This window comes from Schistocerca gregaria, chromosome 8, assembly GCF_023897955.1.
Source record: "Schistocerca gregaria isolate iqSchGreg1 chromosome 8, iqSchGreg1.2, whole genome shotgun sequence".
Taxonomy (NCBI): Eukaryota; Metazoa; Arthropoda; class Insecta; order Orthoptera; family Acrididae; genus Schistocerca; species Schistocerca gregaria.
This window is the reverse complement of record NC_064927.1, coordinates 330,707,688-330,720,472: the sequence shown is the minus strand read 5'-3', so window position 1 is coordinate 330,720,472 and position 12,785 is coordinate 330,707,688. Positions and strand designations below refer to the sequence as shown.

General features: G+C 39.5%; 1 protein-coding gene across 3 annotated transcripts in view; it reads left to right on the top strand.

Annotated features, from left to right (window-relative positions):
- The window catches only part of LOC126284385 (protein rhomboid-like), a 113,840-nt gene that overhangs the window by 87,277 nt on the left and 13,778 nt on the right, over positions 1 to 12,785 (top strand). Inside the window, exon 8 of one of the 3 annotated variants that reach the window (XR_007551475.1) lies at positions 2,736 to 2,864. The exons of the other annotated variants lie outside the window; for them this stretch is intronic. The gene's annotated coding sequence lies outside the window, so the exon portion shown is untranslated. The remainder of the gene's footprint in view (positions 1 to 2,735; positions 2,865 to 12,785) is intronic. 3 annotated transcript variants of the gene reach the window in all.

The following is a 12,785-nucleotide window of genomic DNA, read 5'->3' as shown; positions in this document are numbered from 1 at the left end:
CTCGTTACCCCTACCCAGTCACCACTCCCATCATGCACTGGTGCTGCTCGCAGTGTGGTTTCAGTTGCCTGAGACTGCAATCGTGTGTGTGAGTTGCATTTACGTGAGTGTGTGTGTGTGTGTGTGTGTGTGTGTGTGTGTGTGCATATGTGTGCCTATTGTTGATGAAGGCAAATGGCCAAAAGCTTTAATTGTGTAAGTCTTTTTTTTTGCCTATCTGTAATTCAGCCTCTCTGCTATATGTCGAGTAGAAACTTTCCTTCTCATAAAATAACTGAGGATGTAAGTTGCAAGTGTTACTCTGAGATGAAGAATTTGGCACAGGAGAGGAATTTGTGGCAGGCCACATCGTACCAGTCAGAAGAATAATGAAAAAAAAAAAAAACACTACCTGGTTTTGGTTTTGGATATATGATGCAAACAAGTCACAAGAATCAGGTAACATGTGCAAGAGTCAAAAAACTGAGCAATAATGCAAACATCTTCATGTTAACATTTGGTGAGAGTGATGTTTACATTGCACTTTTTTTGCATAACGGTGAAAAATCAAAATGCTGTATATCTTTGTTGGGGGACATTAGACAAATTAGATATTTAGGAGCAAACACAGTGATACTAGGCATGGTAGGAGAATGTGGACTGGGGCCATAGGAATGAAAGGGGATGTTATCTCATAGAATTATTACACATAGTATGATTTAACCTTTTACAAAGACACTGTTTAACAATCATGAAAATAAGGTTATATATAAGGAGGAAACCTGAAGATGACAGAAAGCTTAAAGTAGAGTAGATTGTAGTGTGGGTAAGACAGGAGATCTACGAATCAGGTTTTTAAATGTAAGAGATATCCAGAAGCTGATGTCAACTGTGATAATAATTTATTTGTTATGAAATACAGACTGAAGTTTGAAGGAAACTGCAAAAAGATCAGAAAATTAAGGAGACAGAACCTGGATAAGTTGAAACAAGTAGAGATTGTCCAGAGCTTCAAAGAAACAATTAGATATTGTTCAGAGCTTCAAAGATAGAATGAGTCAGTGACTAACTGTAATATGGGAAATAGGGGAGACAGAATTGGTAACCAGTGTTTAGCTTCAAAAGGTGAAATATTTAGGACAGCCCATACATGTGGCTCTCACTCTCTCCCTCTTCCCTCCCTCCCTCTCTCACTCTCTCTCTCTTCTCTCTCTCCTCTCTCTCTCTCTTCTCTCTCTCTCTCTCCTCCCTCCCCTCCCTCCCCCCGCTCCCCCCCCCCCCCCCCCTCTCTCTCTCTCTCTCTCTCTCTCCCCATCTCTCTGTCTATTCAAACTTTATAGTACTAATTACTTCCAATTACCTCCTCATGGAGCAGAGAAGGGTAGGTTGGGAAAGGTTAAGAATGAAGGCCAGGCCACTCAGACCCCCAGGATGAGAAGGAATCCACTAGCAGGCCAAATACCCTCAGACTTCATGAATAATATCTCAGTTCCACTACCAAAGAAGGCAGACTCTGCCAGATTTACTACTACCAAAAAGTTAGATTAATAAAGCATGATTGTGAAGTACTTTTCTGAGAGTATATGTAGCATTATAAGGAAGGGAAACATGGACAATAAATAGTACAGAAGCTTTTGAAACAAAGAGCTACAGAAGAATACTAATGATTGGAGTGGTAGATGAAGTAACTAATCAAGAGGTACTGAATGCAATTGGAGAGAAAAGAACTTCATCGCACCACTTGACTAAAGGAAGGAAAAGATTGGCATGGGACATATCATGGGAGATTCAAGGAGTTTTTAATTTTGTAATGGAGGGAACTGAGGGAAAATAAAAATTGTCAAGGGAGACCAAGGACTGAATATAGTAAGCAGACTGTAATAGATATGGTATGCAGACATGGGATGCAGTAGTTAAGTGAACATGAAAAGACTTGCACAAGACAGACTGCTGTGGAGAGCTGTATCAAAGCACTCATTAGACTGATGACAAGAATGAATAAGAATCTTTATTAGCCGTTCAGTATTTTCTTATACAATGGGCTTTGTCAATAAATTCAATTACAGTATAAAGATGGGTTATAATTCTCATAATAATGTATATATAAATCATATATGAATGTTAGTGTAGTACAATAGCAATACATTGGAATTTTATATATCGTTAATTTTACAATAAAAAAGAAAACATTATACAAATTTATATTAAGCAGGGAGCATTCATGTTGATGACATTATGTCATTATCATATACATGTTAATAACACTATGTCATTATCCTAAGATATTGATACAAATATAGAGCACTTGAAATAGGTCTATTATGCCTATATGTTAGATATTGTTTTTCCCAAATTTAGGTCTTACTACAGGCAGAGGTACCTTTCTCTATGTTAAAACAGCAAATCTGCCATAATTAAAATCTTCATATTCATCAGCTGAGTAAAATGCTTTAATTTTGAGCCATTGACCCAATGTTGTCTTAAATTTATTTTCAGACACTGTTTGTACAATTTTAGGGAGCATATTAAACAGTTCAAGGCCTACATATTTTATAACAATTATGTATCTTAGACAATCTAGAGTATGGCAAGATCAATTGTGTGGTTTCGTCTTGTATTAAGGATGTGGACAGATGACCTAAGGGGATATTGAGTTATGTTTTCGTTTACATGTAATAAGCAATAATAGATGTACAAACAAGGAACTGTCATGATGTTAAGTTTTTTGAAATGTTTCCTGCATGTATCCTTTGTAGATAAACCCACTATACATCAAAGAGCTTTTTTTTGCCATCTGAAAATTGATACTGAATTGGGAGAATTTCCCCAGAGGAGAATACCATCTGAAAGATGGGGGAGGATATAAGCAAAATATGAATGCAGCAGTAAGTTTTGGCTGACATTATTCCTAAGCTTATCAAGTAGGAACATAAGATGTGCAAGTTTATAACAGACATATGTGATATGTTTATCCCAGCTAAGTTTCTCATCATCATCATTTCTAACAGTTTAACAGACTTATTTTCTTTGTTTGATACAACACGTCGATCTAGTGTTAGGGAGTTTGAACTAAATCAATGAACCGGTTTTTCAAATATTATACTATATCTTTCTCGTACAGATTCAAGAGTCTGTCCTGAATTGATAAAAGTTGTATCATCCGCATAGAGGACTGTTTTACAGGGTAAATACTGTGGCATATCATTAACATACACTAGATTAGATTAGATTAGATTAGATTAGATTAATACTTGTTCCATAGATCATGAATACGACACTTCGTAATGATGTGGAACGTGTCAGGTAGGGGCGAAGTATGGAGCCCTGTGGCACACCTCTTTTATTGTTTGTGGGTTTGACAGCTACCTATTTACACTAACAAATTGTACTCTGTTGCTTAAGGAGGATTCTAATAATTTCAGGGTGTCCTCTTCCATGCTGTAGTGTCTTAATTTTGTGATCAAAGTACTATGAGATACAGTGTCAAATGCTTTAGGTCTAGGATAGTAGCATGAGATTAATTTATTTTCAAAGCCATCATATAAATCACTAACAATATTTTCAACTGCTTTAACTGTGGATAGTTTAGACCTGAATCCATACTGTTACTTAACAAGTTATTCTTCTCAAAATAGTGATTCATTTGTTGGGGAACACAGTCTTCGATTATTTTAGATATTATTGGGATTAATGAGATAGGGTGATAATTACTTGGATTTGATTTATCTCCTTTCTTAAATATGGGATTGGTTACTGCTATTTTCAAACAGTCAGGGGAAAATCCCTTGCTGTAATATACAGTTAATGAGAGTGGTTAGAGGGGGCAGAAGATCACCTGATATCTTCTTTATGACAAAGTTTGACAGACCATAGAAGTCCTCTGCTCTAGAACTACTTAGTTTGCCTATTTCTTGCTAACATAATTTTCAGTTACTGTTGCCCAGCAGAATTATGAACCACATTCTTATTTGAATCTAAAAGAGTTTTAGCATCAAGCATGGCGTTGAGGGGGGGGGGGGGGGGGGGGGGGGGAGACAAATCTTGTTGTAAACTGAAGTTAATAAAGTGTAAGTTTAAGATATCTGGAGTTATAGGTATAGCTAGTTGAGTTGTTGGTCTATTTATTTCACTTTTAATTGCTTCCCAGGCAGCTTTACAACTGTTTCTGGATTTAAGAATATAGTTATCATTCGCCCTACATTTTGGGAAGCTTATTTCACATCTATAAATTTTTCTTATTCTAATGTACATCTATTTGTACTAGCTGCTGTTATGAGATCTATCCTTAAACATAAGAAGCATAATCATGATGCTGTTAAGGTATGGTGTAAACCAATTATTTAGTCTCTGTGGTTTATGAGCTTGGTTATTATTATGTCTGTTTACTAATCTGGGACAACACTCGTCAAATATTCTTGCAATTTCCTCTATAAATAATTTGCTTGTGTTATTCACTCACACATCTTTGTGTAAGATGTCATTCCAGTTAACTTACCTTAATCTAGTTCTAAGCTCTCTTATGTTGCATTCATTCATAGGTCTAAGAGTTTTGTGTTGTTCATCTGGAATGCTGTCTGGAACTGTAATCCATAGGCCATCATGGTCAGCAAGGCCTAACTTGACTACTCCAATTTCAACATTATTTTCATGGATATTACTTATTATATCGTCTAAGCATGCATTATGTCTTGTAGGCTTATCATTTAGACAATAGCAATCAAAAGCTCTTAGGCTATCCAAGAATTCCAATATGATATGACTCTGTACCCTGATATCCATATCAATATCACCAAAAATTAAGATTCTTTGGTATTTATATTTAGGTTTAGTTAGGAAGACTAACAGTTTTTTTTAAATTTACTATAAATTCATATTCACTAGAAGATGGTGTGCGATATGCAGATGCAACAATAATATTATGTTTAGGTATATGTACAACTGCAGCCTAAAAGGTGGTGTCTACATGTAGGTCTGTGACATCAATAGTTAAGTATTGTTCTGCAGTAACTACTGGTTAAGGAGTAACCAAATGTAATCTTGAGGTCAATTTCTGATTAATGTAGCCAGTGTTCATTTACACTAAGTATACCACAGTTGGAAGTTTCTAACCAGTACTGCAATTCTCCCAACTTCTTTCTTAAAGACTGTATATTAATATGTAAGAACAGAAGAATATTTTTGCTAACCCTGGGCAGTAAACAAGAGGTTTCAGATTGTCATCTTAAGGGCACTTCTATACAGCTGATATCTTGAGTTGTTTGTAAGTCTACTGCTGGTAGCCAGGCCACATTTTGACAACGTTAGGATACATCTAGTTTTCTGGGCTCAGAGTGAAAGGTTTGAAGATTATTTTGATCCTGCTGGAACATATCTGTTAATATTTTGCCAGACAGACCAGCAGGCTTTACAGGTTTCCCTGGTCCAGCGGTGTTACTGTAAAGGTGGTCATTTCTTTACTCAAAGTTTTGGTAATCAGTTTCGTGATGTAGATCTCCTTTTTGATTCCTACATAAAAGGAAGCAAAGTGTACATAAAAATTATGTTTATTTCTCATGTTTTGGTCATGTAAATCACAATTGTGATTCAAAGAGGTCTCTGCATGCTGCGTAATTATCTACTTTATGTTTACACATTTTCTGAATGGATATATTATTTCCTTCAGCTTCACTGCCCCAGAAGAATATTTTCATGTGAAATTTGAGTTGTAAAGCCCATAAAATAAGTTGACTCATATTAAACTTGACTTCACAATTGATTTGCCTGTGTGTCAACTCAAATTTAATTTGTTATCCTTCTAAACATTAAGTAGTTTTACCCATAGTCTCATTTAGTGTATGACTATTAACATGATTTTTGGTACCAGCTGGTCATTATCCATGTTACTAAAATGCTAACATAGTCCATAGTGCAAGCTATCATTTGCAGGTGCCTGTCTAATGGCTCCCAGGGACAACAAAACTTTGATTTGCAGTATTTCATATACACTCCTGGAAATTGAAATAAGAACACCGTGAATTCATTGTCCCAGGAAGGGGAAACTTTATTGACACATTCCTGGGGTCAGATACATCACATGATCACACTGACAGAACCACAGGCACATAGACACAGGCAACAGAGCATGCACAATGTCGGCACTAGTACAGTGTATATCCACCTTTCACAGCAATGCAGGCTGCTATTCTCCCATGGAGACAATCGTAGAGATGCTGGATGTAGTCCTGTGGAACGGCTTGCCATGCCATTTCCACCTGGTGCCTCAGTTGGACCAGCGTTCGTGCTGTACGTGCAGACCATGTGAGACAACGCTTCATCCAGTCCGAAACATACTCAATGGGGGACAGATCCGGAGATTTTGCTGACCAGGGTAGTTGACTTACACCTTCTAGAGCATGTTAGGTGGCACGGGATACATGCGGACGTGCATTGTCCTGTTGGAACAGCAAGTTCCCTTGCCGGTCTAGGAATGGTAGAACGATGGGTTCGATGACGGTTTGGATGTACCGTGCACTATTCAGTGTCCCCTCGACGATCACCAGAGGTGTACGGCCAGTGTAGGAGATCGCTCCCCACACCATGATGCCAGGCGTTGGCCCTGTGTGCCTCGGTCGTATGCAGTCCTGATTGTGGCGCTCACCTGCACGGCGCCAAACACGCATACAACCATCATGGGCACCAAGGCAGAAGCGATTCTCGTCGCTGAAGACGACACGTCTCCATTCGTCCCTCCATTCACGCCTGTCGCGACACCACTGGAGGCGGGCTGCACGATGTTGGGGCGTGAGCGGAAGACGGCGCCTAACGGTGCGCAGGACCGTAGCCCAGCTTCATGGAGACGGTTGCAAATGGTCCTCGCTGATACCCCAGGAGCAACAGTGTCCCTAATTTGCTGGGAAGTGGCGGTGCGGTCCCCTACGGCACTGTGTAGGATCCTACAGTCTTGGCGTGCATCCGTGCGTCGCTGCGGTCCCGGTCCCAGGTCGACGGGCACGTGCACCTTCCGCCGACCACTGGCGACAACACCGATGTACTGTGGAGACCTCACGCCCCACGTGTTGAGCAATTCGGCAGTATGTACACCCTGGCCTCCCGCAAGCCCACTATACGCCCTCGCTCAAGTCCGTCAACTGCACATACGGTTCACGTCCACGCTGTTGCGGCATGCTACCAGTGTTAAAGACTGCGATGGAGCTCCGTATGCCACGGCAAACTGGCTGACACTGACGGCGGCGGTGCACAAATGCTGCGCAGCTAGCGCCATTCGACGGCCAACACCGCAGTTCCTGGTGTGTCCGCTGTGCCGTGCGTGTGATCATTGCTTGTACAGCCCTCTCGCAGTGTCCGGAGCAAGTATGGTGGGTCTGACACACCGGTGTCAATGTGTTCTTTTTTCCATTTCCAGAGTGTAGTTACTGAGCAAACATAAAAATTTAAGATTCTGTCATAATCTACTCATTAAGAGGTATGATCTCATGTTAAAAGTTTAACACAGTAGGACAATTTATTATAATTATGTGCATACCTTGACACACATTCACACACACACAACCACATAGACAACCAAACGTATGTGCTCAAGTACCAGTGAGACTTCTACTGTCAGCATGTACATTTGAATATCTGCGAGTGAATGTATGCACTTTTACTAGAAATAGAGCTTGAAAGCTAGTGGTGACTGTTTTTTATGAAATGAAATTTTGTGAGTGGATAGGGTATACGATATTATTTCAGTGATCACTAAAATAAAGCCATATTTGCAAAGAACTTGACAGTATGTGCCCATTTATTTGTATAATGTTGAACTCCCCTCTGACCTGCACAAAAGCTCTGAATCAGTTGTAAATGGTGACAGAAAGCCACTGTATCATCTCCTGAGGCAATGTGGCCCACAACTGTTGTTACTGGTCCTTAATATCCTGGATACTGACACTGGGATGAAGTTGATGGTTGAACTGGTCCTACACATGTTGTATCAGAGACAGATATGAGGATCATGTTGGCCATGAGAGTCCCTCAACATCTCACATACAACTCGTAGAGACACATGCCACATATGGACAAGCACTTTCCATTGAAACATGGCACAATGATACTGTCACATGAGAGGTTACACATGAGGACACCGGATGTCTATGACATACAATTGTACTACAGAGTTCCCTCGATCACTGCCAACTGTGATATGAAATGTGATGGCTCACCACACCATGACATCACTAGTAACACTGCTGTGTCCCTCCAAGACAACAGAAGAATGGGACCTCTCTCCAGGTCAGCACCATATTCATTGATGATCATCCAGGGTTGCACACAATTGCAATTCATTGCTGAACACAATGTTACACAATTCATCAGCAGTCCCTGCTTACCAGTCACAGCATCAGCCTGAACGCAATTATTTTTGTTGTTATGTTAATGGCAGCCTGCACATGAGACAGTAATTTCCCAATCTACGTGCTGCTAGTCTCCGACCATTAGAGCAGGATGACGCAGAATGTTGCATGGAGTCCATAACTGTGACGAGGTTACAATGTGTTTCATGCACAATACAGTGATCTTCTTATGTGGAGGTCAAATTTGGTTGACCATAATCTTGATGATGAGTACCTACTCTCATGTTTCCACACAGTCCAACATCAGGCCACTGTTACATCCAAATGCCCGACAAATCTGGATATTGCACAGTTCAACCATTCATCTAAACACAGACCCACAATGACGCTCCTTTCAGACTCTGTCAGGTTCTGACAGTGCTGGTATTTCCATATCCTTTGCATTGATTACTTGACATCTGACACTGTTCATGCCCAATATACACGTACAAGGCCTGGTAATAACACTACACAAACACACTAATCCTCTCTGGTGGCTGGTCTCCTGTCCCAGAGAATTGCAACTATTACTCATTTACATACTCACTCACGCTTCGTACATATGTGAAGTTACATTGACATCTGAACATATCTTCTGCATACTTCATGTTCTTTGTTAGGCAGTACATATATTCTAAGGACTCCTATGATGAATACTGCAGAGTAAGCAAGTTGTCAGTAAAAGTAACAGGTGACATTCTGTTTTCATGCTGTTTGCTGAATGAAAAAATGAAGTTACATTGACATCGCCTGCCCGGTTGGCTGTGCGGTCTAACGCATGGCTTTCCGGGCGGAAAGGAGCTCCTGGTCCCGGGCACGAATCCACCCGGTGGATTTGTGTCGAGGTCCGGTGAACCAGCCAGTCTGTGAACGGTTTTAGGTGGTTTTTCATCTGCCTTAGTGAATGCAGGCTGGTTCCCCTTATTCTGCCACAGTTACACTATGTTGGCGATTGCTGCGCAAACAAGTTCTCGATGTATGTGTACACCACCATTACTCTACCACGCAAACATAAGGGTTACACTCGTCTGGTGTGATACGTTCCCTGGGGGTCCACTGGGGGCCGAACCACACAATAATCCTGGGTTTGGTGTGGGGTGGTGAAGGGGTGAAGTGGACTGTGTCAGTCGTCACGGGATTGTGGACCACTGCGGCTGTGGCAGGGATGGAGCCACTCTGTCATTTCTAGGTCCTCAGTTAACATATTATACAATATAATACATTGACATCTGACCATGTCTTCTGGATGCTTCACATTCTTTGTCAGGCAGTATGTATATCCTGAGCACTTCTATGATGAATGTTGCAGAGTAATCCAAGTTGTCAGTAAAGTAACAGGTAATATACTGTTTTCATTCTCTCAGCTGAATGAACAAGAATACCTATGAACATTTGATTATAATTCAGTCATCATTACTGGAAAGGTCAAACAAAGGTACAACAGGCCACGTTTGCAACCAAGATGCTAGTAAAGAAAGGTCTTTTTTGCTAAACATGGTGAAGTGGTATGAAGATAGATGAGAGAGTGAATAATTTCACCTGTAACTTTGCATCATAAAAGTCTCACATGGTAAACATCAGAAATATAAAGGACTTCTCTCTTTTTTCCCTACAGTTCACCTGCCTCTTCAAACAAACTTCTCCTGGAAACTAGTCATGCATTTGCTCATCAGCATACATTTATTCCTCAACAGCATACATTCATTCATTCACACATTGTTGTCCCTAAATACTATCATGAAGAACAGGTTCAATGACATGGAATGAATCAAGTTAAACATTAACATACAGAAGCAACCGTTGCTGCCTATTTCCATAAAGTATACAACAACAAAGTATGACTAGTGCTAATCTACTCACACTGAACACTATGGTAATTACTCATAGATTACTTTCTATATGTACCATATATTAAGAAAAAGAAACTGTATATTACTACTAAGATGGTGTAAAAACACAGCTGAGTAGTGCAGCAGAAAAAGCAATAGTTTTTCTTAATACGTAGTTTCTCTTAATACTTCATATTATAATTATACCAAATTTACATGTAAGACTCCAGATATTGTGATAAATTGTTGGAGTTGCTATTCTTTTACTTTGGTTTTGAATATATGGTGATTATCAATTTCCTTCCTGATGTCTACATGCAACTTATTGCAAATTTTTGCACCATAATGTAAAAACCATTACGAACCCTGGAGAGTGATGCATATTGCATAGTCTATGTGAAAATTATGTCTACCTTTAATACAGACAGTGTGGTCATGCTTGTTGACTTCACCCTAAATTCATTCTAGTTATTAACCACCCCATAATGTTAGGGAGTATATGTATTAATACATAAGCATAAGAATCGCTAGATCCCTGAGAAGGCTTTTGCAATATGTTCAGTTACTAATTTTACATAATATTCTTACTGTCTGCTATTGTAGAATAGTTACTTTTTTGACAATAGCTGCATAGCTCTGAAGATTATGCCACAGGAAAATACAGAGTGAAAATATGGTAGAAATCCTATTTGTAAGAAATATGAGCTTTTTGATTACCCTAACCTCATGTTGGTGCCACCTCAATTTCTTATTCATCTGGATACCAAGTTGCTTCAGCATGGAGAGTCATCCAGTGCACACCTACTGATCTCTGCTGTTACTGCTCAGTCATTTTTATTTATTTGGAAGTGCATAACATGAGTCTTTGTAAGATTAATGGTTAAACTGTTCGCTGCAAGACAGACTCATGTCTGTTCCATTATTCTCCAAGCTGTATCTGGTGGGTATGTGTTTGGACCATTTATCTGTAGACTTGTATCATCAGTGAACATTTTAGATTTTTAAGAGTCGTTTAATATCTTGGGTAAATCATTAAAGTAACTAAAAACAGGAGGAGGCCAAGCACAGAACCTTATGGCACATAATACTTAGTGTTCCTCACTCTGAATTTATTCTTTTCCTGTTGTGCCATTTGCTAACACGCGATCTAGTGTTCTGTTATCAAAATAAGAACCCATCCATGTAAATGGAATGATCTACAAAACCATAAGATCACAGAAAATTCCAACAGAGTAATTTTTCTAGTTCAGATCTACTAGAATTGAATTTATGAAACTATACAGTTTTCTCAGTAGAGAAAAATTTACAGAAACCAACCTTAACTGTTGTTAAAAAGAATTCCCAGAAAAGTGATTCAATATTTTGTTGTATATTATCTTTACAAAAAAGAGCACACAGGATGGGGAAGGTGAGTCTATAATTAGGGGTCACTTACTTATCTTCACTTTTATAAATGGATGTTCCTACCACATACATCAGTCTTTCAGGAAATATACCTTGACTGGTTCCAAATGTAAACCATCAGGGGTGCTAGCAAGTCAGCACAATATTTTATTACCTTTGATAAGAACCATAAGAGGTACAAGAGTTGCCACATTTTATTAACCTAAGAATATTTGTGAGCTCTCTGGCAGATATATTGACAAAACTGATGTATACTGGTGTGGTTGCATTCCTGTTTAAGTATATCTACTGAATCTGTTTTCATGGACTATTTTTTGTTCCCTGTGTTCTCAGTTACTGTTATAAAGAATTTACTGAAGTACATAAATAATGAGTTGAATTTCATGTTTTCCACCTTTCTGTTACTGTCATCAGGGAGTTGAATATCATTTTACTCCATTTTTTGTTTCATACCTAATAATGTTCCAAATTGTCCTTGGCTTGTTCCTGAAATTTCAAATTTTGGGCAAAAGTCCATAGTTTTTCTTCTTTAGAAGCCAATGAGTTGAATTTCATGTTATCTGTCCTTCTCCTACGGTCATCTGGACATTGAATATCATTTACCTTAATCCCATATAGCGGAGATGCTGAGTCAGAGATAGGCACAAGAAAAAGATTTTCACACTTAAAGCTTTCGGCTAATGGCCTTTGTCAACAATAGACACACACACACAAACACACACACACACACACACCACACACACACACACACACACACACACACACACACACACTCACTCACTCAAACATAACTCACACACGACTGCAGTCTCAGGCAACTGAAACCACACTGCGAGCAGCAGCACCAGTGCCTGATGGGAGTGGTGACTGGGTGGGGGAAAGGAGGAGGCTAGGGTGAGGAGGGGGCAGGATAGTATGGCAGGGATGGCGGAGAGTGAAATACTGCATGTTGGGTGGTGGGCATGGGAGAGGTGGGGGGGGGGGGGGGGGTTGTGTTACATTCCATCCTGGATTTTCCATTGTTTGATTTGCTTTACTCCACTTTTTGTTTCATACCTAATCATGTTCCAAATTGTCCTTGGCTTTTTTTGCAACAGTTGATAGTTTTTCACGTTTTTTGTGATACACTGAAGAACTAGCAGTACCGTCTATAGTGTCTTGATTTTTTATTGTTGACACCTCCCTTAATGAGACAGGCCAC